At 42.1% G+C, this 27191-nt stretch overlaps 1 protein-coding gene across 1 annotated transcript in view; it reads left to right on the forward strand.

Moving 5' to 3' along the window:
* TNRC6C (trinucleotide repeat containing adaptor 6C) overlaps positions 1 to 27191 on the forward strand; it is an 80392-nt gene that overhangs the window by 7146 nt on the left and 46055 nt on the right. Inside the window, exon 3 of the mRNA XM_041409587.1 lies at positions 16226 to 16573. The gene's annotated coding sequence lies outside the window, so the exon portion shown is untranslated. The remainder of the gene's footprint in view (positions 1 to 16225; positions 16574 to 27191) is intronic.

Here is a 27191-nt window from a genome sequence, read left to right on the forward strand (position 1 = left end):
TCCTCCCAGATTCTCTCCTCAGTTTGCTGCTGTTTACACTTTCTGGGCCTGAAACAGCCCAAAAGCTCCAGCTGTGTTCTGGGACTGCAAAAGTATTGTTTGGTCTGACTGAACTGTGAAGACAACCTGCTAACACTTTATGTGAAGTTCAGAGTCACACACTAAGGCACACAAAGTCACACACTAAGTACAGAATCTGGAAAATGTGAAAGCTAAAACTTAATGCATCACTGGTCTGTGCTTGCCTTGTGAGCTTTGCAGATTCCTCTTCTGGGAATGGAAAAACAGGTAAGGGCTCAAGTAGATACTCCTAGTGCTCCTGAGGTAGTTTTTATTCTCCTTAGAGATGGTCTGTTGTAGTTTGCTGTTCTGCAAATTTAGGCATGTGCTCATAATATAAACACCAGCAGATTATTGCTTTTTCTGGTTCCTCAGTTAGGAATGATATGGGTTTATCAGGCTGAAGATTGCAAGAGCCTGACCTGTAAGTAGTTAGTTCTAGAATTAGATAAAAATGGAAGTTTTCCAACACTAGACACAGTTGGTTAAAAGCACTTTTCAAGTGCTCTAGGTTGTAAGGGTTGATATCCTGCTTGAGGGCAGCAGGACAACCTGTGCATCATCAGATTTCTCTTTACATGGTCTATTGTCAGGTGCATTTCTAGCCCAGGACATGATCTCTCCAAGAATACCCTTTGAAGAGAGAGCAAGCACAGACTGGGTAACACCAGCTAGGCTTTTCTAGTCTAGACTAATTGTCAGGGTGCCCCTTGGTGGGAAGTGCTCTCAGATAAATCCCAGTTTGCTTTCCCAGCAGCAAAACTGCCAATACAATTGTGGACAAATGGGTATTTTAACAGATAAATTTTAACCCAGCCTCACAGTGATAATGGTGTTGGTTATGATCAAACTGCACGCTGGGTTGTGGGTATTTATCTGCCCACAGTGGGTGCTTTGCTGCCTGCTGCTGTTCCCCAGTGCAGTGTGGGGAGCACGTGGGCTGTGAAATAGTGAAACTGCTGCTCTTTTGGCATTGCAGCAGCTCAGGCATTGGCAAATGTTCTATTCTTCTGTCAGTCTGCCTGTAAAGTAACTGTTTTCCAATTATAAATAGAATGTTGTCTGATATTTGCCCTCCATCAGAGCATATATGCCCCAGTATTTCCTTTGTAAAATGCCACTTTTGTATCTACTAATAGCAACAAACACCCATCCCACATCTCCTCCCCACCCTGCAGAGCCTGAGATTTGTTTCCTCGGAAGTGATTTCATAGCAAAAATATAAGCATGCTGCTCATCAGTGTGCTTCTTTCTCCCTTTACTTTCTGAACTATAGTCTGCTGTTCACTTTTATTGTTCTTTTAGAGAAACATGTCCATGAAGGCAGTTTCTGCTCTGTCTTGAGGCCTGCCTCACGCAGGTTTTCATGGAGAGGGCAGCTAACAGTTTCCCATGAAAAAATGACCTATCAGCTTTGATTTATCTGCAGCGTGCTGACCACTTTCCATTATTAGATTATCATCTTGCTACCTGGAGGAGGCTTGTAAGGCATATAAATATAATGTTGATAAGATCTGCAAACTGTGAGCTGGAGGAGAGGTTCATCAGGAAATGCATTAGCTCTCTTTGGTAATGATTGTTTTGAGATACATGCTGGGTTTCTAAGGTTACCTGATCCCTTCCTTGGGAAGGATGAAATCCACTTTGAACTGTAACACTAGTAGGTGCTCCTGGAATAGTTACTGTACAAATGCTGCAGAGGGTTATCTTGGGAAAAGGAAGGGAATGAAAACGTGGTTTTGATTTTTTTACACTGTGTGTGAAGCGTTTGGCCTGAGGGACCTTTGTGTTCTCTTGTTGACTGCCTGGTGTTGACATTCCTCTGCTCTGAGAACCCTTGGCTTCCCTGTGTTTTGCTAGATTATTTTAATGTTTTTCCTGAGTTGTTAAAGGTGGTAGCTCATGCTTTACAAATCCTACAGGACTACTTAAAATGTCTGTTTAACCAGCTCACACTCTGGTAAATGCTCCGAAGCTTCTGCTCAGGTGTGCATGTGCACCTGATCCTTCAGGTTATTCCTGAACTGGTTCAGGCAGTGCAGAGTGCATTAGCATCCAGAGGGGAGGTGATTTTCCACGCTCAGCTCCTCGTGGGACCTGTGTTTAACAGCACCACCGAATCCTGCCAGGGCGTGGCATCGCTGTCATTGTCCCCTGCCCAGTGGGAACAGCTGAGCTTGGTGTGACTCAGGCTCCTGCTGGCCTCAGCCCATGTTAACAGAAGTTGTTCTCTGTTTTAGCTCCTGAAGGACCTGTCCTCCTGTTAACCAGGATGTTCTTAACATTTCAGGCATAATTTCTGATTTGGCTACTGTTACTGTCTTTTTTTCATAAACCAAATTTTTTTTTCACCTTTAGGAGGCCAGACAGGCTCTATTGAACTTCTGTTTTGAAGCACATGAGTTACTAATGGAGAGAACTGATGATTCTTCAACTCTTAAAAATTCAAATGCCACTTTGATGTCTTACTATCACACCACTAGATATATCTCTTTAGGTGAGCAAAAAGGGATGGTCTTAACCCTCTCCCCTCTCTCAGACAGGCCCAACAGATGTTCTTGAAAGATGTTTTTATTATCTTGGAAAGGCATCTTCGCATTCAGTCTGTCTTTGTTACAACTTAAGCCCCTTCTTTGTTGGCTGCTTGGCCCAGGAGAGCTGATCTTCCCCTCCACTGCAGAGGCCTTTTTGTGTCTCCTGTTTTTTACTGAACAGCCCATCCAGTTTTCCCTGGTGCTACCATTTTCAGACTGTTTTTCAAACTATATTAATTTATGTTTTTCTTCTTTGGAAGTCCTTCCAGTTAGTGGAGATTTACTTTTAATAAATGCAGTATCTGTGTATTGTGGTTTAACCCCAGGCAGGAGCTGGGGCTCACTCCCCCCTGGCAGGATGTGGAGAGAATTTGAGGAGTAAAAGTGAGAAAACTCGTGGGTTGAGATGAAAACCGTTTAATCAGTAAAGCAAAAGTCACACACACAGGCAAAGCAAAGCAGGGAGCTGATTCCCCACTCCCATGGCAGGCAGGTGTTCAGCCATCCCTGACAGCAGGGCTCCATCCCAGGGAGCAGTGCCTGGGGAACACAAACACCACCGCTGCAAACTTCCCCGTGTTCCTCCTTCTCCCCCAGCTGTATGTGGTGATCATGGCACCATCTGCTGTGGAGTATTCCCTGGAGTCAGCTGTCCTGGCTGTGTCCCCTCCCAGCTCCTGGTGTCCCCCCAGGCTCCTGGCTGGGGTGAGGAGCAGAGCAGCCTTGGCTCTCTGTGAGCACCACTCAGCAGTAACAAAACCACCCTGGGTTATCAGCACAGATCCAAACCACAGCCCCACACCAGCTCCTGTAAGAAAATTAACTCTGTGCCAGCCAAAACCAGCACACTGGCATTGGAGAGTTATTAAGAAGCCCCTCAGTTAATCTGTGGGCAGTAACCTGCTGCTGTTCCCAAGTAAAACCTAAGGCTGGTTTATTGTCTGTGCCTTTCAGGCTCACCCCATTGCAGAGCTCTGTAATCCAGGCTGTTCTGGGGAATGCTAATTCTTCTCTTTCACTTTTTTTGTCCTAAACTCAGCTTGCTATGAAAGCTCCCAAGTTTCAGATACCTTATCCCATAAAGATGTTGATTTGATAATGTGCAGTTTCTTTTTCACTCCCCGTTTCTCCTGTTTAATCACTACCCATTTTACCCCTGAAGTATACATTTAAATATATTCCTTGCTTTAATTTCCCCAGGTTTCCACTGCACTTGTTTAGGCTTGATTGACAAACCATGAGAACCCTTCCTGCAGGTGCTGGGGGTGTCAGGCTGTCCTGTCCTGCACTGGCAGTTCTGCATTTCCTTCCAAAACAGGAGAAAGTCTTCAGAGTGAAAAAAGAAGAAAATGTGTTCAGTGCCACCTTTCTGACACAGGCTCCATCTGCTACAGCTTCCATATCTTCCTGCCAGTTTCAAAGAGCAATAATTCTTTTTCTTAACTTTGTTGTATAGTTATCTCCAGTCTTGTCCAGTGATCACTCTGGGAAATCAGGTGAGAGGTTGTCTTCAGCCTCCTCAGTTGTTCAGCTATTCCTTCTCAGAAAAGCTCTGTAGAAGATTCTGTGATTTGGTGCCTTATTATGGCTACTAAGACGTAAAAATATATAATTCTAGCTTAAAATCTGTGGCCAATAACTTAGATGCATAGTAACATTGAACACTTAAATCCATAATCCCATTTTACTGATAACTGCAATGTAGGTGGGATGTTGAAGCTCATCTTGTTCCACCCCACAGGGTTGTCACAGCCTTAACTCCCATTTGCTGGAGGTTCAGGGAATGTTTTAATCCTTATTTACCGTATTTTTCTTTTGGTGGCAGTGCTGCCTTTCCTCTGGGTGTTGAGCTGGGCTGGTGACTGGGGTGACGTCATTGTCACCTTGTGACCAGTGGCAGATGTGACAGCTCCGTGTGCTCCCTCTGCTGTCACCAGCTGCCTTCTCAGCACAAGCACAGCTTCCTCTTGAAACCTCAGTAATGGATAAAACTGAATCCTGTGGTTCATCATTCTGAGAAGTGATTATTGTTAAATAGCCCCTGGTTTTGCCCGAAGTGTCTTGGTGTGTTATGAGTTGAAGTCAGGGTGGTGGGACAGCACAAACACCATCAGCTGGCAGTTTTAAATTTTATTTACATGAGAAATTGGGAGCATTATAGATTTGCCTCCCAGCTGTCTGTCCTCCAAAGTGCAGGAATCTACTTTAAAAAACAAACTTAATAACCCATTGTTAGATAGATCTGCAAAGCCATTAAAGGGCTGTTATTTTTATACCTTGCCTAGGCAGACCTGGTATTTTCCTCTTTGTTTGCAATTGGCTTTACTGCAAGACATTTTCATTTTCTTCTGCAAAAAGAAGAAATGAAACCCTTTGGAAACTGGACACGCTCATTGAAAATGTGGAGTTTGCCAAAGTGTGAGTGGGGAGGAAGAATCTTAGGATGTCACTCATTAAACCAAGCTGCATTTCTTCTTAAAGTGCTGGTGTTACTTCTTTTAGCTAAGTCTAAGCCCATTTCTATGAAATAACTGTGTAATGAATGTGGAGTAATTAGGTATTCCTTCCTAGTGAGGGGGAGACATGTGTCTAAAATAAACTGAGCAGAATTTTTGAATTAAAATGAAGTAATAATATTAAGTTATTATTAGTAATCTTTATTAAAACATCTTTAATTTCTTTTAACATTCATGTAATAGAATCTGATTTACTGGGAGTGGCATTTAATTAATTTAATTCAATTTAGAGAGTTAACTCTATTACATATTAGTACAGAAAATTACCTCTGAACAGTCATTTCTCACTGGTGACATGCAATAAGTTAATTTAGCTCGGAGTTCGTTTGGGTGCATTGTGAGTTCTTGGTGAAAGTTGCTATGGTGACACAGGGCTGTCACTGGGACAACAACCCTGCTGGAAACACGGGATGGATCCTCTGGCCTTGTTCTTCTGCTCCATGTGGGTGCTGGAATCTCAGGAAGAGCTGCCCTGGCCCTGCTCGCTGAAGGGCTGGGCTGTCCTGCAGGGTGTGCTCAGCAAATGAACTCACTTGGAGTTTTCTTTGCTCCCACCTTATCTGCAGGGAAACGATTGCTGAGCCCCCATCAGCTTTTAGTCTGCTTTTCTTTAAGGAATTTTCCTGAGGAGCCTGAGTAGGAGAAGGTGTGTAAACTGCTGGGAGTGCTTTCTTCACGTTTCTGAATAATTTAAATCCTGTTTTTCATACGTGGCATTAATGCACGATGGCACCGGAGACATAAAAAAATCTGTTCAGCTATAACTGAATTAATGAAGAGTTTGCTTCAGATTTGGTGTTGAATCAGAAATGAAGAGTTTGTTTCTGACTCTCCAGGTTTGACTGTCAGGTAGATGAGCTCAGAGTTCCAAACAAAAACCTTCCAGGAAAGAGACCAGCATTGAGATGCTCATTCAGAAAAACACTATTGCATATGAAATGTCATGTTTAGGTTAAAAGGAGGTAATAAAAGAACTGAAATGTAATTTTAAAGTTCAGTGTATTTTCTTCCTCCACACCAGCACCTGCAGATCTGTATACAGACTTAAGCACTCATTTGTTTGTTTTATCTCTAGAGCATGACTTTAATTTCATTGGGCTTGGCTGAATAAGGGATCACTCTTCATTTTGGGCTTCGAGTTCTCAGCTGCTCCTTTCTGAAGGCAAGAATGGCCTTTCATGTCTTTCAAATGCTAGGAACTGCATCCAAAGAAGGATATAGAACCTCAAAACAGGTTTTTAAGATAGAAAACCTGTGAAATTTTATTATTACAGCCCCCTAAAGTGATAATGGTGTCCCTATGGGTTCTGTATGTTAAAGACCTACTTGCTCAAAGCAACGATTTTCAAAATTTTTTTAAATATAAATGAACACATCTTCGGTTATCCTAGTAAGGACACAAGATTTTAACATGTAGGGCCAAAATATTTTAGGTTTACCTTTCATTGACTTGGCTCCGTGCACAATTTCTCAGGGTGATGCTACCTGAAACTTGGAATAAATCCACACTGCCCAGGAGTGGGGGAAGCTGGTCCATGCTGGACACTGTTGGCTCTGCTTCAGGTTTTTCTGCTGACTGATTTAAAATGATAGCTTAGATAACTCTACATTATCTTTAGAGCTGTAGTATGAACATATTAAGTCTTCTTTTGAGATAGAATGTGAACTGGAAGGGTTATGCCAAAATTACAGGGGCCTGTTACTGGTTGCTCACAGAATTGTTGCTATTTTAGTGTCACACATAAAATATTCATGTGGTACCATAAATGCCCGTGACAGAGGGCTGAGGCTCTGTGTTTGCACAGCCTTTAGTCAGTGTGACATGTGTGCCCAGTGCCGTGGTTCCAGCAGCACAGGCAGTGCCAGGCAACATTACACTTCCCATCTGAGCAGCAGCCCTGTCATCTGCAGGCAGTCACAGCCTGCTTCCATGGGCATGTCTGAAAGGAATTAAATATCAGTGCAGCCTGCTCCCCTAAACAGAAATCAAATACCTGGAGGAGCTGTATTTCTGGTTTCCAGGAGAAAAATGTGCCTGTGTGTGGTGATGTGATGAGTCTGGGCTGTTGGGCCCATGGTGTGTCCACACTCCCCAGGCCTGGGGCTCCCTGGACATGATTTTGGGCACAAAAAGTCACACAGGCTGCCTGCACACCCAGCAGCTCGGAGCTGTCCTGCACTCATTGATCTCTCTGTTCATGTCAGGATATTGATCCATAAATACACACTGGCAATTTCCAGGCATTCCAGAAAACACCCAGGGAGTCCTTAACCTTCTTTCCAGCTCCAATATCAAAGTGGAAAAAGAGATGTTGTACCTGCTGTAGCATCAGTGTTTAGTGTTCCCTGCTGTCCTGGGTGGGATGCCCTGGGACACCCTGAAACTCCAGGAACATCCACCCTGCATGGACAGACCGTGGGTACAGCACACATTCCAAGTGGGAATCTGAATCTGAGAATCTGTGCACTGTGGGCCAGTGCTGAGTGATCTCTGTAGAGCAACCCCAGGCAGAAATGATGGGGGTATGGGGTATCTTTACAGTACCAACCACATCTGTATGAGACTGGAAGCATTTTCACTGGGATTCACTCTTCAAGCCCCAGCTGAAGAGTGGGCTGTACATGTAGATCAATCACTGTTCAAGGTGAAGGAAATTTCAGGCTCTTGTATCCAGTAAATCAGTGGATACTGAGGCTGTCCTCATTTTCAGTTTCTTAGGAATGTACTTACTGGGAATTTGCATATTTATCTGTTTGTGTGTGTAGTTTAACAATTTGGTTTCTGCTGTAAATAATATTTACTCCTCAGTCTGTGCCTGGAAGTGCTCTGTGGAAAGGAGGAAGAACACGTCTGGTGTGATGGCTGTGCCATTTGTAAATTTGTTTTCAAAAAATTCTTTTGCATATGAAAACTGTGTAAAACATTGTCTAATGAGATTAAATGCAAACAGTCAGTTTAAAATTGAAGGATTCACTTCCTGGGTCTGCCCAGACTTCTTATGTGGCTCTGTATGAAGTTATTTAATCTGTTATTATATGCTTGAATTTTCCCACTGGCACTTGCAGTGATGATAGTGTTGGTTTTGTGTAATTTCACTTTAAGCTGTTTCCTGTCTTCTCTGACTTTTATTGTGTGGTTCCTGCTGGGGGTACCTTGCCTGGAGCATCACTGAGGAGGGTTTGAAGTGAAGGGGGGAGCCCATGCCTGTGGCTGGCTCCTGACATCCTCTGCTGTGTTCCTGAATTGTTGGGATTGTGTTTGGGATTCTGTTTGTGATGCTCTCATGTCCTGTTGGTGGAATAGAACTTACATTTTTCCCTAGTGGGTCTTTATACAATTAATTGGTGGAGTTCAGATGTTCCTAAATACTCTGGGAAGGAAAGGAAAATGTGAATTCTCTGTGAAGAGTTCTGAACACTCTATAGGAGTCTTATAAAACCTGAAAATATTCCACCAGCATTTCTAACCACTTGCTAAGAATCCCTCTCTTAATTCTCAGCTGCCCTCTCACTTAAATTTTACAGTCGTAATTTCCTGCACCAGTTAATTTGTCTCAGCAATGACTCTTATCTCCCTCCTGTCCTTTTCAGACAGTTGTTAATGCTGTTGTTTCTTGATGTTATTAATATGAGTGATTAAAAACTTCTAATAGCTTCATTATTTTCCTTTAGAATAGCCAAGTTCTCTTGTATTGCCCTGCTCTGGAGGTGGGAGTTGGGTTTGCAGGAGTCTGAATTCCAAGTTGAATGTGATGGTGTGTTAAAGGAAATACTCCTGTGCTGAGATGTCAGAGGCTTCAGGACCGAGAGCAGCTTCTAGTTAGGTGAATTCATTTATTTATCTGTTGCTTTTCAGGGGGTGGCATTTGGGCAGGTCTGTGTGCAGAGATGTCCATGATTAATGCTGGTATTGGAGCACTCTCTCTTGAAAGGAAGCAGATGAATTGTTAATTCCTGAAAGTTACCATCTGTTATCAGTTCACGTCCTGCAGGAATGCTGCTCTGAGAATTTAACTGTTCCATTGCCCACAGTCCTGGATCCTAGCTTGGGCTGCTGAGCTTGAGGCCTGGTGTGTACAGCCCAATTTCTGCTCATCAATTAGCTGATGGCAAACCCCATGTGTGTGCACTCAGAGCTTTCAATAAACATGAGGGAGTTTGGCTTGCAGTGGGAGAGCATCATATTTACTTTGGATTATCAATCTATTGTTGATGACAACCTATCAACCTAATTAGCTGTACCATTTTTAATGGCACAGCTAATTAATTGTGAATTTAAAATTAAAATTATAATCAGTGCTAACATGGAGGAGAGCACTGAGGGAAATATTAAAACTGTTAAAAGTATAAGTATTCTTCGCAAGATTGCTGCATGTGACACCAACCTGAATAATGTAGAATAGGATTGAAAAAAACCTTAAAAATACATGTTGAGTCACTGAAAACAGGTTTTGTATCTTTCTGTCAAAAGAAGTGTTTGTCACCATCTCTGCTGACAGATCTGAAAGAAAAAAATGTAGATGCTGTTCCAGAAAGGGAAACAAAATCCTGTGTCTGAGCTCTGAAGTACTCAAGAATCTGTGTTTTTGTCAGGAACTTGTCCAGCTCTTAAGAAAAAAGTTCCATTTGTGAATAGAGTTGGGCTCTGACCCTTCTCTGCAGAGAAGTTCTGCCTCAGGGTGGGCTGTGCTGGCCTTACACAGAGGATTCACTGTGGTGGTGAAGGGATAAAATGTCACTCAGGATTGATACAATTTCAAATTTACATTAATCAAGAACAAAATGGAGAGGATCTGCAAGCAGGGCTAGTGAAGAAAGGCCACATCTGAAACTTATTTAAAAACCAGCAGAAGCTGGTGAGAGTGCTGTGACTGTGAACCTGAGGGGAAAAGGATTTCTTTGTCATGGCTGAGGGAAGTGGGAGAACGGAGTAAGATGGATTTGGAGCTCTGTTTTACATATAGAGTGGTAGAAAATGTGCTCTAAAGGTTCTTGAGAGGTCATTTATTCCATCCTCTTGCCCTGAGACAAGATCACCAAACCTGTATCATGTCTGCAGATAATCCTTAATCATCCTTATTGTTGGAAATGTAAGTCCAAATCTCCCTGACTGCCATTTAAACCCAGCAAGTCTTGTCTTATTCGCTGTGGGGTGGAGCTAATTATTTCCTCTTCTTTCTTTGTATTTTTTAAATTTGTATACCCAGTGCCTTGCAGACTGACTACTCCCTTACCTCTGCCTGCTGTGGTAGTTTCCTTTTCCAGATTCCCATTTCCTTTGCGCCCTTTTCAGGTGGTCCAGCCCCATCTGGAAGAGCTGTGGGTACAACCAGGGAAGGCTTTTGTGATGCCAGGCTCAGGTAGATGGGTTGCTGGGTGTTTATCCCATTCCACCCATTGGAATGTTTACAATCCAATTGGAAAATTCCAAATTGGATTTTTTACAGTCTTCTTGAATATCTTTTCCTCCTCTTTGGTTTATGATCTGCTAAAACATTGCTTCTTTTTTCTGCAGAACTGCTGTGGGGCGAGTTGTTTGCTGTTCTGCATTTAATTCCTCCTGCTAATGATGTGATTTTCCTTACTGAATTGTAGTAGTTCTGTCACATCCCTTCTCCAGTTCCTCACTGCTGAGCTCTGATCCTGTCACACAGCGATCTGACCACCCCCATCTTCCTTCTCCCATCTTGGTGTCATTTGTAGATTTAATAAGGATATTCTCTAGTCCATCATCGAGCTGTTAACGAAATATTGAACAGCGTAGGCTCGGATCAAGTCCCCGTGGAATCTCTCCTGAAACATCTTCTGTTTTGACAGCAAGCCATTGATTCTCCCAGAGAACATTTCAACCAATTTCACATTTTACTCACATTTCCCTACTTTGCTTATGACAATATCAAGTAAAAATGTCATTTCAGCAGCCATGACATAGTTAAGATACGTAGAGCAAGCTTTGGCTGGTGGGACATGGGTGGGAAATGTGAGCAAACAGACAGAACTTGTTTGAGCTGAGGTGAATGACAGGTCTGGGGGGAAGGAGGAACAAAGGAGTGTCTGGGGTCAGCTGGATTTGTGGATACATTGCTTTAGGGTCAAAGTGGAGGTGGGGAATGACATCCTCAATGCTTCTCTATTTCATACTTTTTGCATAAAGCCAGCACTTAAGAACATAAGACCTTCTATTGATGAGAAATTCCAGTAACTGATTTAGAAGTTTTCCATGAACTTTGCAGCTTTCTTTTAATTCCTACTCTGACTTCCAGTTGCCTGGAAAAAGAAAAAAAAAATCAAGTTCTGTATAGAAGGTCCAAGTTGGTAGAAGTGAGAAGTCTGTCAAGAGAAGTGGGTTTTAGATAAGATTTTCAAACTGGGGTGGTGAAAGACTTAAGGAAGGAAGTGTTGTAAAGGACAAGAGAAGAAAGTGGAGAGGAAACGTCTGGAAGAGGAAGCAGAAGAAGCTGCACTATGGTCAACTGTGAGGGGGGAAATGAAGTTAAACATAGAAAAGACTTTATTTGTTCTGGGTATTAGATAAATGATATCATCAGGAATTGGCCCAAGGTCAAGGCATTTCTTTACATAAATGGTGACAAAGTTCTAAAGGCACAATAACTCGTGTATTTTTACTTTTATTATTCAATGTGGGCGTTGATGTCAAACAGCAGCTTCTGGTTACATTATTAAAGCTGTTATAAGTTTTGGGATTATCTTGTCATTAGACTGCAGTTTTTTTCTCCCCAGAAGTTCATGATATTGGGGGAAGGGATGATCCAGGCAGAAAATTTGGCATTTTATGTGTAAAAACATTAGAAGTGGGCTTTATGCAATAGTTCTGAGCACCTTTGCTGTTGCCAGCAGATGTCACTGTGGATAGCAAATCCCAGCACTTGGGAGACAAAGGAGGTAATTTGCTAAATGAAAATTCAGCCTTTGAAAGTAGATTGGGGGGGGAGGCAAGAATATTTTCCCAGCAACAGACTTCTGTGAGCAAATAAAAATGGGTTTCTCACTAATGAGGACTTGTGGTTTTGCCCACCCTAATGCCGTGTTTGGTGGCTGCCTTCACCCGACTTGGGTAAGTTCCTGGTGCTCTGTGTGACCTCGGAGGGGGTGTCTGTGGGATTGTGCTCCTGCTCAGCTTTATTTGGAAAGCCTTTAGTGTTTGGAGGGAGGTGAAACCAGCAGTGATGTGCTGCAGTGTGTGTGTGTGTGTGCAGGGAACTGGCCGTGGAGGAAGTGGCTTCATTAAGGTTGATTTGGAGGGGGGAGCAAGATGAGGAAAAAAATTGCCCAAATGATTGGCTGGGAGAATAGCTCTGAATTATGGGATCCATCTGTTTCCTGTAATGAATTCATAAACCCATCAAACAATGACCTGAACGAATTGCTGAAGGAAAAAAATAATACACTGGCATGATATGTTTAACGCAGTGAGGCATTGGCATTGTATAATCAAAAATTCTCCTCACATCCAGCACTTTGTAATGGAGCTGCTGTGTTTAATAGAAGCTGTAAATAAATCCTGTCACAGTAGCAGCCAAGAATGCATTTCTGGGTTTAACTGTTTCTCTTCTGGAATGTCTGGTCCTTGAAGGCTTTAGAAATGCAAGTTTTGTAGAGCTGGAGTGGGGGATTCTGAAATACAGAGAAATGTTAATGAGGTGAATGAAAGGAAAAAGCTGCCATAAATCAGTATTATGTGGCTTAACCAGTTTCTTTCATTTATGCATGTTCTTTCCTTATGTCATAGAAATGTACTTAAAAGCTATTGTTGTAATTGAAATCTGTTAGACTGATCCTATTCATTATATTAATAAAATCCACCTACAATTGCTCGTAACACTTTTTTATGCAGTTGGGATTCCCAAGATTGTAATCATCAAAAAGCATATGGAGTAATTATTGGATTTGTTTGGGTAAAATTGGATTAAGAAGTTTAGATACCATTAAGTACTGATAATTATTACAAGCAAGCTCATTGTTTAGTGTGTGTACAGCTCGGAATGGAGAGTAAGCAGATACCCATCACCAACATCTTAAGAGCAAGCAATCTCAAGGCTTTCATTTTACGCCTTTAATTGTATTTTTGCAAGAGCCTTTCCACTTAAATGTTTTTGCTTTAGCTCTTTAATCACGTGCTGGTTATGAAAATCACTGGCTGTTAAATCCTTTCCCCCACACAATTTAAACAACATTTTTCGCATTCGGGCAAATTTAGCCATAAAATGGCTAAATTCTGTGTTTTAATTCCCTGCTTTCCAGCAGCTGCCCACATGCCATTAGCAGTGACAGTGGATTCCTTGCAGGTGGAAGGGTGGGCAGGCTGCTCCTGGGGGTGCCAGGGCTCTCTGTGGGCTGATGAGAGCAGAGCTCCAGTGGGAGAGGCTCCTGCTGCTCTGCCCTTGTGCCCACAGCGGGGAAAAACCTTTGTGGGTGCTGCAAGGGGCACCCATCATCTCAGGGGGCAGCCCTGCAGGAGAGGGAATGGCTCAAGGCTGTAGAAAGATGCTGTTACTGCCAATATCACACAGCAATGCAGGATTAGGACATCCAGGGCAGACACTTGGAACATTTGGTATTTCTCACAGTGCATATCAAGTGAAAATTGCTGGTTAAACATTGCTGAGGACGGCTTTTAGAACACAATCATATTGTCTTTGTAATGTGTATTCTCAAAGTATTGTTGCTGTGTTTGAAGTCTAAATTCCAGCCTGGTATGAAACTGGAATTTAGGGCTCAAGCCCATTTGTGTGATGTTGTTCGCTCTTCTTGCTTTGTCACTGTCATTTTGTAATTAAACAGTTCTTTTCCAGCTGCCATGATTTGCAGACATAGTATTCTTGCAAGAGCTTCCATTTAGGTACTCTTTAAAGAGATTTTGATGGACAAAATCAAAATTACTTTGCTGTGTTGATTAGAGAAAAAACAGCATGAATATGCAGAAATATTTTAATTCTAAAGTACAGTGATATTTTGATTTTCTTTGTTCTTTTCTCTCATTTGTGATTCAGATATGTAGAAGGAACATTGTCTCTAACACTGGGAAAATGGGTTTCTCTGGCCTCACCTTTGTGATGAAACACGTTTGTTAGTTTACAATAAAGTGAAAAGTGTTGTCTATTCTATGACTTGCATTAGTGATTTAAAAAAAATATAGATATATGCACACCTCTTTGGGAATATCAGATGTGATCTATATATACACAATATTGAGAATATAATGCTTTTTAAAAAGCTGCCTGTCTTGCTCTCTAAAATATGTTTCCAATTAATTAATATTCCTTATGAAAATCTTGGGGCCAGACAAATCCCAGCTCTGCTGGCATCGTGCCAGTGAGTGGTTTCCATTCTCTTGTCCTTTTCCTCCTCTTCCCTGGCATTCCCTCTGATCTGCTGGCACCAGGGGGTGTGTGCCTGGTCTGTCAGCCGAGCTGGAGAAGCTCCCTGGCTGCCATGCTGGGTTATTTTTGGTTGATCAGCCGGTGTCTGCAGTGCTCTGGGTGAACCTTGTGGTAAATGACTTTGCAGAAATCCTGAGTCCTTCAGATCTCACTGTTTGTAAATGTTTGCATCTCTGTGATGCTAGTGGTAGTAGAGGTAAATGCTTACATTGCTGTACCAGTAGTACCAGAAGCAATAGGAGCTAAAATAAACACAGTACAATGAAGTCAGACTTATTTTCTATCAGGTGAATGATCTATTTGTATTGTGGAAACAGAATAGTTTTCACATGCATATGCGGATTTGGTGTTTGAAAATAATTACTCTGCATTCCATGATACTTTCTATCTACTTTTTAAATTTCAAAATAAGGATAAACTGTTTGTTTCCAAAGGTGATTGTGTACTTTGAAAAGCTAAGGAAGGTTTGTTCTCTGCTCTTCAGGTATTAGTGGTACTTCATATTTTTTTATATACTTAGAGTTCCTTTTTTGTGCAGACAGAATCACAGGTGAAATTATTTAGGCTTCCAAAACAGATAGCTTGGAGAAGTGAAGTGCTGATGGTTCTGTCAGATGTTTTGGCATATTTTTGCTTGGTCAAGTCCCTGCTTGTTTTGAAGCCACCCTTGGCATTCCCTTGGCGCTGTTCGCTGCTGCAGCTGTAGAAGTTGTTGTTTTCTAGGTGTGTCAGAGCCTGGAGAGAGCTGGCTGTGGGTTTGTAGTGGCACTGACAGAGTTCAGGCTACATTTGAACAGTGTCCTTGGGCAGAAGGTGGCACTCCTGGGGAGGGTCCTGTGTGGGGCCAGCACTTGGGGGATGATCCTTGTGTGTCCCTTCCCACTCAGCATCTTCTGTGACTGAAGAGCTGCAATTTTGCACTTGTTGGACATGGCTTGTGATGAGCTGGAGCAGTGCTTGCTTCTGTTCATCCCAGAAGCTCCAAGAGTTTCTCTGGGTGACCGAAGAGCTCTGGCAGCTGCTGCCAGGTGAGCTGAGCCAGGGCTGCCATCCTCCCACTCCCTCCTGCCTGTCCCAAAGGACCTGGCACTTTTGGTCAGTGGTGCCAGGTGTGCAGGCACATTCCAGGGTGGCCTGGCTTGTTCAGGGAGGTATCACATCTGTGCCTGGAGTGCACATGTTGGTGGCTGGGATGTCCTAAGTGTTTGATGCAAACAAAGAAACCCAAACACAAGATGCAAACAGAAGAAACCCAAAAGTTTGTGTGACCAAACGCAAGAAACCCAAAGTTTGTGCGAGTGCTGAATAAGCTGGTGGATCAGGTCTTTTAGCTTGTTTTTTTGGGAGCTTATTAGGAGCCTGAAAATGTTTGTTTTCATGGCTGTAGGCCCTGGGATTTGATGTTAATATTGGCAAGGTCGCCCCCAAAACTGCTGAACTGTAAAGGCAGTGGGGGCTCAAGGTGGGTGCAGCAGAAATGAGCATTCTGTTCAATACTGAATTGTCAAAGCTTTCTTTTGTCCTCCTCCCTGTTTTAGACCATACAGATGATTTGTTCCAGTACCATCACAGAAAGTAAGCCTACACAAAAATTAACACACACCGCCAACTTCTCAGTGGCTGCAAACCATCATTTTACCCGTTACATTAAAAAAAAAAACCCCGATAACTTTCCAGATCTTAAACCAACGATGATTATTTTCTTTTACCCTAGTGCCAGAACCTATTAAGACCAGTTTAAGCCAGCCCCAACCTGCCGGTACCGGTACCAGTACTTCCACCAGCACTCTCACCAACAGCAGCAATGGCAAGCGCGCGTCTGCCAACGGGCAGCAGCCTGCGGCGTCCCGATACCTGCCCCGAGAGGTGCCTCCCCGCTTCCGCCAGCAGGAACAGAAGCAGCTCCTAAAGCGGGGGCAGCCACTGCCCGCCGGGGCTCTGAGTGCCCCCGGCCCGGCGCCGGGCACGGCAGCAGCGCAGTGAGCCAGCCCTCCTCCTCCTCCTCCTCCTCCTCCTCAGCAGGGAGCAGCAGCACAGCAGCATCCCGGCAAGGCGCAGCCAGGTAAGAGCGGTGCCCAAGAGCGGTGCCCGGGGGAGCGGCTGCTCCGCTCTCGGGCTCGGTTTAAATGCCGCTTGAAAATTCTGGTCTAAATGCCATTAAAAATTGGGTTTAAAATGCCGTTGGAAAATTTTGGTTTAAAATGCCATTGGAAAATTGTGGTCTTTAAATGCCATTTTAAAAATGCCATTTTAAAAATGCCATTTTAAAATTTTGCTTTAACATGCTGTTTTAAAATTCTGGATTTAAATGCTATTTTAAAATTCTGGTCTAAATGCCATTTTAAAAATCTGGTTTAAAATGCCACTTAAAAATTTTGCTTTAAAATGCCATTGGAAAATTGTGGAAAAATGCCGTTTTAAAAATGCCATTTTAAAATTTTGCTTTAACATGCTGTTTTAAAATTCTGGATTTAAATGCTATTTTAAAATTCTGGTCTAAATGCCATTTTAAAAATCTGGTTTAAAATGCCACTTAAAAATTTTGCTTTAAAATGCCATTGGAAAATTGTGGAAAAATGCCGTTTTAAAAATGCCATTTTAAAATTTTGTTTTAAAATGCTATTTTAAAATTCTGAATTTAAATTGCTATTTTAAAATTCTGGTCTAAATGCCATTTTAAAAATTTGGTTTAAAATGCCGTTGGAAAATTTTGCTTTAAAATGCCATTGGAAAATTGTGGTCCTTAAATGCCGTTTTAAAAATGCCATTTCAAAATGCCGTTTTAAAATGTCATTTTAAAATTTTGTTTTGAAATGCCATTTTAAAATTTCGTTTACAATGCCATTTTAAAATTCTGGATTTAAATGCTATTTTAAAATTCTGGTTTAAATGCCATTTTAAAACTTCGCTTTAAAAATGCCGTTTTCAAATTTTGTTTTCAAATGCCATTTTAGAATTTAGTTTTAAAATGACATTTGAAAACTTTGGTTTAAAATGCCATTTCGAAATTTCATTTCAAAATGCCATTTAAAAATTTCGTTTCAAAACGCCATTTTAAAATTCTGGTTTTTTAATGTCATTTAAAAATTCTGGCTTTCAAATGCCATTATAAAATTCTAGTTTTCAAATGCCATTATAAAATTCTAGTTTTCAAATGCCATTTTAAAATTCTGGTTTTAAATGCCATTTAAAAATTTAGTTTCAAAATGCCATTTAAAAATTTCGATCCTCGAAATTCTGGTTTTTTAATGTCATTTAAAAATTCTGGCTTTCAAATGCCATTATAAAATTCTAGTTTTCAAACGCCATTTTAAAATTTCATTTCAAAATGCCATTTAAAAGTTTTGATCCTCACCTATTACTCGTATTCTTACTCGTAATATCCTCCTATTTGAGGATTACTTGTAATCCCTGGCTATATACTCATATTCTGACACAATGTGCCACTTCTGGCATGCATTTGTAAAAGATTTTACTGTTTGTTCTCGTGCTCAGAGCTGTGGGGTCTTCCTCTGCTTTGTTTTTTTTTTCCCTTTGTGTTTCTTTGGTAGCTATAATGAATCTTTAGGAAGTGTAAATATTTAGTGGTGATTGTTACAGAAGCATTGGTAATTCGGGTATTTACAGGTTATATCTATCCTGATAATTTTAATGTTCCTTGAACAATGTTTTGTAAGTTTGTAAATAAGGAATAGTAACTTCGCTTATTTTCTGTTGTGACATTTTTATACCTTTGCCTGTTTATGCTTTCAATTGTTATTTTCACCTGAGGAAAAGAATAGTTTGGGATAAGTAGCTGAGTGTCTTAGGCCTTTTTACCACATCCTTCTGTCCTTTGCAGGTCACAAATGGTTTGAGTTGGAAGGGACTTTAGGGAACAGCTATTTCCAGACCCTGCCATGGCAGGGACACTTCCCACTGTCCCAGGCTGCTCCAAACCCTGTCCAGCCTGGCCTTGGGCACTGCCAAGGATCCAGGGGCAGCCACAGCTGCTCTGGGCCCCCTGTGCCAGGGCCTGCCCACCCTCACAGGGAAGTATTTAATCCAAATATCCCATTTAATGCTGCCATGTGCCAGTGAGAAGCCATTCCCTGTGTCCTGTCCCTCCATCCTTTGTCCCCAGTCCCTCTCCAGCTCTCCTGGAGCCCCTTCAGGGGCTCTGAGCTCGCCCGGGAGCCTTCTCCTCTCCAGGTGAGCTCCCCCAGCTCTCCCAGCCTGGCCAGAGCAGAGGGGCTCCAGCCCTTGGAGCATTTCCCTGGCCTCCTCTGGACTTTCTCCTGCTGGACTCTCTCCTGCTCTCCATCCTTCTGATGTTGGGAGCCCCAGAGCTGGATACAGCGCTGAGGTGGGCTCTCAGGCAGACACACAGGCCTTTCTTTGGCTGTTGGAAATAAGATGTTGAGGAATAAGTCTCTTAGCTAACTTTATTTTCCTGAAGCTGCTGATGGGAAATAAGCAGCTCTCTTCAGTGGTGTGAGCTTTGCAGTGGAGATGGACTCAATGGTGCACATCCCCTTTTCCATCCCTGCTTTGTGTGGATGTCAGGCAAAGCAGGGACTGTTCTGGCATACAGTTATCCATGGCTTGAAAAAGTTATCTGGACTAAATCATAAAGGAGGGGTTTGATAGCTTGAATATTAGTCATTTCTGTGTGATCTCAAGTGTTGCTCATTATCACTCATTAGCACTGTCAAACATCACAAAATTTGGATCTGAACTGTCTGCAGTTTTTCCCTTTGGGCATTAGCGAATCTTTCACTATTTGCTGCTGAGAAGAACTACAACAGAGAAAATTCTTTGGTGTTGTCCTTAGAAGTTGTAGTTAGATAAGAGAATAATCTGTCTCTGAAATTACAGCTTCTATGGTTATCGAAATACATTTGAAAATATCACTCAGCTATTCCCTAGAAACTTAAAACTGAACAGACAAAATGAAACAATTTATTATTTATTAAAGTGGTTCTTTTTTGGGAAGGGAAGAGGTTCTGCTTCTGTGTTCTCAAGTATTTGGCTTTAGTGAGATGGAAAGTTATCATTTCCCAGCAGTTCTCTAACTTTTCTAACAGCAATTTTCCTTGCAAATCCCAATTCATCAGGGATGGTTCTGACATTCTTGGCTTCTTCTGGACTGGGAAATGTTTGCTAACTGTCAGACTAATGTTCTGTGTCAGAGATATGTTTATTATTTTATTTTCAGACTTCTGGAACCATAGAAATCATAGCATATTCTGAGCTGGAAAGGTCCCACAAGGATCACCCAGTGCAGCCCCTGGCCCTGCCCTGACACCCCAACAACCCCACCCTGGCCACCCCTGGCAGCCTCGGGGCCGTGCCCATTCCCTGGGGGCCTGGGCAGTGCCCAGCACCTTCTGGGGGAAGAACCTTGCCCTGTATCCAGCCCAAACCTCCCCTGGCACAGCCCCAGCCGTTCCCTCAGGTCCTGGGGAGCAGAGATTGGAGCTGCCCCTCTCATCATTATTTATGTGGCGCACACAGAGCAGCCAACTGCAGTGGCTCAGGCTGCCTGAGGGTCAGGAGGTTTCTTTCAGGCATCCTTGTAGATGGATCTGAAGCATCTGTGTTTGAGTTTAATGAAACAAAGGCCACTGTAAATCATAACATAACTCATAAAAGAACTTTCCTTGTAAGAGTGTAGTACGAGCTGTCTGACTTTGATCTTGCCAGATGCATTTCTACCTTGAGGCTTTATTTTTTCCCAATTCCTATTTTAACTTGCTGTATGTGTAGTATTGGCAGCCCCCAGCAGATGTTTTACACTGTTGAATTCATTCAGGGGTTTTTATTTTTTTTGCTTCTTTTATGTTAGTATTGGAAAAATTCAGAGGACAGTAAGGTTAGTAGAAATGAGAGGAAAAGAAACAGTGCAGCAGCTTTTCAGCTTCATTTTATGTTCTTGCCCCAAACAAGTTAACGCAGATCAAACTCTTTGTAAAAATGTTACTTGGCATCAGAATCATGGAATGGTTTGGGCTGAAGTAACCTTAAAGCTCATCTCATTCCACCCCCTGCCACAGGCTGGGACACCTTCCACCAGACCAGGTTGCTCCCAGCGCTGTCCAACCTGGCACCAGTGTCCCACCACCTTTAGAGTGGAGAATTTCTTTCAAATATTTCACCTAATCCTACCCTTCTTCAGTTTACAGCCATTCCCTGTGTCCTGCCCCTCCATCTCTTGTCTCCAGTCCCTCTCCAGCTCTCCTGGAGCCCCTTCAGACTCTGGAAGGGACTCTGAGCTCTCCCTGGAGTCTGTTCTTCTCCAGGCTGGGCATTCCCAGCTCTCCCAGCCTGGATCCAGAGCAGAGGGGCTCCAGCCCTTGGAGCATTTCCCTGGCCTCCTGGCCTTACTACTCTCTGAGTAAATAATTTCTTCCTCACTTCAAATCTAAAGCTGCAATTTTAATTGCACAGTAGCAGTTTGTCCATAGAGTCACAGTTGTCCTGTTGCTCTTTACTCTGTAAAGTCAAAACAGAAGGTTTCAAAGGCACCACAAGATCTGCACACTGAACAGACCCCTTGGAACAGGATCTTAAACAAGCTAAATCTTGGCTACCTTTTTGTCTGCTGACACAAGGTGGTGTTTGGAGATTTCAGTGATGACCTTTTGCACACAGAAAGAACTTGCAGAATTTTGGAGCACACGTAGCTCTTTCCAGCAGGTGGAGCATCAGCTCAGGTACTGACTGCAGGCACAGGAGGAAAAAAATAAATGTCCAGCTCAGCTTATAACGACAGCAGCTCTGTGCCTGGCTGCCCTGGGAGGCCAAGGGAGGAGTATCTCTCTCCTGAGAGACCTTTGTAGCCATGAATTGCACATATCCACAGTCTTACTCGGTCTCTCATACAGGCTTTTGTTTTCATCTTGTCAAGCATAAAGAGCAAAGAAGTAGGGAGAGTATCCAGGGAAGGCCAAAGCCTTTTCATCTCAGCTGTTGGGATTTGAGTGACTGTTAGATTTAGAAAAAAATAGGGAATTCTGTATCCTGTAAACATGAGAATTTTCCCAGAAATCTTCAACTGGTGTGGTTTTGTGAATATGAAAAGGAAGAATTTTAAACAGGAGAATTCTCACTAAGAAATACTTTATTGAAAGGCAGCTTTTTCCCCATCCTCCTCTTAGCATCAGTAGGAACTGTTTTCCTTTAAACGTCTGTCTCTGCCTCCCTGGGTATTTCATTTACTGAAGAGTCTTTGCAGGTAAAAGTTCTCTGGGGAAATGATGGGAAGGAACAAAAAGTCAAACTTGTCCAGAAGAGTCAATGTAGGTGCCTGAGCCATGTGTGAAGTGGAATTTTGTCTGCCTGAACAGCACCTGCAGTGTGGGAGAGGGATCCCTGCAGGGGCATTGCTGGACATCCCCAGGGTGTAAAGGCAGAGGTGGATCTGTGCTCAGGGCTTCCTCCCTGTCCTGCCCTGCCCAGAGCCCCTCAGACCAGGGCTGGCTTCTTTAGGCTCATCATGAACCCCAGCAGCTCCTTTTTATGGATGATCTGGTGTAATCAAAGAGTCAGGGTTGCCCTACATGAGCACCTTGTACCCAGAAGATTCTTGATGTGAGTTCGTCATGTCTGTAGCATTTCTTCTCACAGCATCATATCCCTTGAGAGTTAATTTGTAATTATTCCTCCATGCTCCTTTCAGGCCTTATTTATAACTACCCAGGTACAAGGAATGCTGTTACAGAGTCACTGCCAGTCTCTCCACCCTAAAAATCACACTATTTTATTTCTTTATTCTCTTATCAGCAGCCCCTGTTATCTACTGCCTTGGCCTATCCAAAACACTTATCAGAACTTTACTGCAATGTCATGAATTAAAAAGGATGTTCTGCCAATGTAAGGCAAGTGGGAATTAATGGCCACTAATATATTCTTTGTCAGGTTTATCACCTAGAAGTATCAGTGAAGTGGATGAGAGTAGGGATTTTTTGTTTCTCTCATAAGGTAATCTCTTAAACATTAGCCAGATAAACTGTTATGAAATTAAAACAATTTGAATTGCATAGAATATTTAAAAAATCTTACCCCTTGAAAACAGTCTTTTATTCATTGTTAACAATTATGGAACTGTTTTCTGAAGTACTTTAAGAGTAGAATAGTTATTTGTCTGGAATGTCTGTCTTGAGCTACAGAGCTTGTTCTTGACCTGCCCCCTCTGTAATCCTTTCCAGGGTTACACTGAAGGAAAGCTGTATCTCTAATTTATGAGCAGTATTCTATTATCTAGTCTAGTTTGTTATTTTTAAAGTTGTGACTTTTTGTCTGTTCCCTCCCCACTTTGTCATCTAACTCAGTAAACAGGTGAGTAGTTAACTTCCCTCAGTAAGGTGTGAGGCATTTTCAATTAATTGAATTATTGGAATGATCCTTTGCCACGTAATCTAAAAGAATTAGGATCATTTCTGGAAGCTACCATGGGAGATTAAAAATAACAAGTAAGAGAGATTTCTTGGTTTCTTTACAAATGATGAATTTCATATAGGAGTTTCCAGGCAACCAGTGTGTTTGATGATTGTTAGAGCAGAGATCAAAAGAAATAATCAGTTCTCCTCCAAGATTTGACTTCCCTGAAGTTCAGCAATGTGAAATCACCATCTGTCAACTCAAAAGCAACCTACCACGTCCTGCAGGAGTCAGGGTGGAACTGGTGCCCATCTTTCTATTGGCAAGTAGAATATTTTGCAGAACAGATCCATATTATCTGTTTCCAAAGTCCAGAAGGAAATGAGAGCAAGTAACTCCTGCAGTAAATCAGAATGAGTAAACACACCAGTGTTGTGGGAACTCGAGTTACACTCTTAATTTGTTCTATCTGTTGTTTGTTGTGAATTGAAAATTTGACAGCAGTTAGAAACAGAGATTTATTTTCCATGTGTGGGCTGATGCCAGATTTTGTGCTGAACTTTGTTCTTCTTTTCTCTGGAGCTGGAAGGTTTATTTTGTGTTTGAAGATTTCTTTAGCTGCAGTTGAGAGATTCATGCCCATGGCATGGTGTGGTGTGCATCTTGAATGGCAGCTGGAAGTTGCCGAGTGCTCTTCTGTGACAGGTTAACTCTTCTTATAATCTCTCTGTATTAACTTTCATTTTGATGATTTTTTTAGGAAGCAAGATTAAAATATGCTGGTTACTGTTAAAATCATGTCTGACACTACTCATTCCAAACATCCAATCCTTTAACTGCAGTTACTTCAGAATTCCCTCAGAATTTGATATGGTTGTAAAGTCAAATTTGGAGAAAAGTTTTAGAGAGACATTATCATGCCTTCAGTCAACAGAGTTGGAAAACACTGATAATCTTTGACATACAGTTGTTTCATCAGATCCAGCAGTGATAGAGACCTTTCTGCTAAAGTCATGCTTGAAGAATTCAGCCTGAGCAGTTCAGCTCATTGTGATTTGTGATGGCTGTAGGTAAGGCATGCACGTGCCAAAGCAGTTCTGAAATGTATTAATAAAGTTTAATTTCCAAAGTCTGAAATAAGATTTAGCTTGATCTCCTGGAGGCATTGCAAACAGACTGAGCCTTGACAAACAAAGCACATGTGAAAAGTGCTTTTATGGAAATGATTTGCTGAACTTCACCTCTTCGGGCTCATATTCTGCAATTCCATTAGCAGTGTATCTTTGCTGGCAAAACATTACTGTGTTTTTGCTTTTAGTTGGAAAGTTACACAATTAAAACCAGAGACTTTAAAAATTGATTTATTCTGGATATCCCAGAGCAGAGTTTTTAATATGTAATAGTTAAAACACTAAAAGCTTTAAAGTAGAAATTAGGTAATATTCATTCATTGTGTTTGCACACTTCCTATGTATATAATTTCACACTTTTTATAGAAAATACACTTTTTAAAAAAAACTTCTCCATAATACCTGGATGATGTGCTTCATGGTATCATGGATGTTGATCTCAAATGAAGAAGGCAGCATGGAGATGTTTCTTTGGAAACACAGGAATTGGCTCTTCATGCTGCTTCAGTGGAAGGTGACTGTGTATGACAAACACACCATTCCATCCTGCAAGAAACTCCTGACAGCTTCAGTCCTTGCCCTCCTCTGTTTGCCATGATTTGCAGAGCAGGCCACTGTACAGCTCATCACTGTACACACAATTCTGTAACGTGGCTGTGGAAAAGTTTTCCTACTACTGGGATCAAAACATGGGAAAAATTTGAAAAATTACCAGAAATTTGAAAAATTACCAGAATCAAGAATTTGACTTTATTCCATTTTTTGCCACTAGTCTCAGCGCTGTTCAGGTATAAGAGGTGATTGTGTTTCTGTCTTCTCATGTTGTTTCTCAGGGCTTTGTTCAGCATTTGGTGGCACTTGATGTGTGATGTGTGGCCCTGAAATCAGGCAGTGTTCCCAAAGGTGCCAGGTGTAGGTTCAGACAAAAGGAAGTTCAAACATCACACAAAGCCATAAATGTAGCAGATAACACAGAGAAGGGATCTAACCCATGGTTCTGTCTCCTGGGTGAGGAACATTTTCTGAACTGCAGTGACAGGAAATTTGTGGAAAGTGAGTCTCAGCTAGTTTAGAGTTTTGTCTCCCATCAAAATTTTCAAAAATTCCTTATAATGCTTTGAATATAAGGAAGTGGCAATCTCTGTGTAGCCCACATATGGGCATTAGGAATGAAAAATTATGGTAAAAACTCATCAGTAAACCAATCTTTGGAACAAATTTTTCTGTATTGTGGATGTTATCTGACATCAGGCAGCAGAGCATGAAAAATAAATCTGCTGCTTCAAATCTCTTTGACAGTGATTAGAATTTAGCATAGGGAGAAAGAAAAATAGAAATCTGTGGAAGGATAAATAACTGAGGTGCTTTTGTAGTTTTGCTGTCTTCACTTTCAGAGAGTGGGGCTGTGCAAAAGCTTGATGGCTCAAGGGTGGCTGCTTTTGCTTCAGGAGCTGCAGCTCTTCTCCAGCTTCACTGTGGATGGCTGTGCTGCAGGGACAGGAACTGCCCTGGTCAGGTGTCTGTGAGGAAGGACAGGTCAGGAAACAGCCTGGCAAGGTGGTCAAATGTGCAGGTGGCAGTTGCTGACAAAGTGTGTGAAGAGACCAAGTTAGCAGGACCCTTTCTGGTGGTGGAGAAGTAAAAGGTACAACACAACTAAGGTCAGAGTGACCAGGGATAGGTAGGAGTTTAGTCCTTGGGAAGAGGAGGAAGTCTCAGATGCACACTCAGGTTATGTGAAAACTACAGGAAAGCTGAATTTGTACAGCTCAGGAATTATATATAATGCTACTAGAAATAAATAAAGACATCTGTAGCAGTTTTGAGGGAAAAAAAGCCCCAAAGAACAAAAAGCTAAATCTTTCATAAGTGAGTCAGTAGTAAGAGCAAGGTCAGTGGGACAGAGGGAACCACTGATGGGTGGCATCAGGAATATTTTAAATACTTTTCCCCGTCATCTGCAAACTTAGAACTAAACTACAGTGAGATAGAGCCTTCAGGAAATAGTTTCCAGTTGTCTGGAAATGCTGACATGTCATCATGTGCAATTGTTCATCATGTAGCAGACTAAGCAGAGGATGGATTGGAGCAATGTGGTCACTTCAAGAGCATGAAAACTACAAAAGAGAAAAAAGCCAACCAATGTTAATAGGTGAGAAAGTTAGAACTGAGGAAGTGTAAATCAGTCAGAGTAACTGTTACAATGATCCTGGGGGGGAAAAAAACCCCAAAGAAGCCATTTCTGTGCATGTTGAACTAAATCAGTCAGAGTAACTGTTACAATGATCCTGGGGGGGAAAAGCCCCAAAGCAGCCATTTCTGTGCATGTTGAATTTTTCAGGAGAGAAATGCAGAGTCACTGGCATTTGTGGAGAGCAGGTTATGCCAAAGGGGTTAGTTAAACAGCAGCCTTCAATAAATTTTTGGTTGAGACAGACCAGAGAAGAGTGCTAGGCAACAGAAAGGCAAAATTCCAGTATGGAATACTGGTGACACAACTGTGTAATTGGGTAAGAAATAAAGAAATACGAAAGTTTCTTTTATTTTGGCCAGAGCAGCTCTGCACCCAAATACAGATGTGTGGGTCTCACAGTGCAAAATGGGGTCTGGTCACACTGTAAACTTGATTAATGTGTTAAAAGGAGATCAGACACTGAGGGATAGAGGCAGCACTGTTCCTGGGGGACATGTGGGTAAGGCCTCTGAACTTTCCAGCTGGAGGCACTGTGCTTCAGAAGGAACCACTTGGAAGAAGCAGAGAATGCAACAGGAATGAGTAGAGATCTTGGAGAAAAGCCTTGCAAAGAGGGAAGGAATCTGAGCACCTGAGTGAAAGGAAGATTGGAATTATAAATGCTGAGATACCTGGCTAATTTCCTGCAGCAGCCATTCCCTGCAGAATGGCTGCTGCAGGGAAGGAAATTATACTTTCTATGTGCCTGTGATGGATCAGATAAGAAATTATGGGCTAAAATTTCAGCAGGGAAGATTGAGGGGGGACATTAGGAAAATCTGGTATGAAAGCTATCTTGAGAAGTGAGATAAAACACTTGGGAAATGTGCAGACTCCATTGCTGGAGGCCTTCCTTGCTGGGCTGGGCTAATGTCACCTTGTGTGTATCAGGAATAGTTCCTTTGACCAGGTGAGCAGCCTGCATCGCCTCTCAAATCCCCATTTTTAGTCTTCAG

Source organism: Onychostruthus taczanowskii, unplaced genomic scaffold (assembly GCF_017590055.1).
Source record: "Onychostruthus taczanowskii isolate IOZ18803 unplaced genomic scaffold, ASM1759005v1 scaffold30, whole genome shotgun sequence".
NCBI lineage: Eukaryota > Metazoa > Chordata > Aves > Passeriformes > Passeridae > Onychostruthus > Onychostruthus taczanowskii.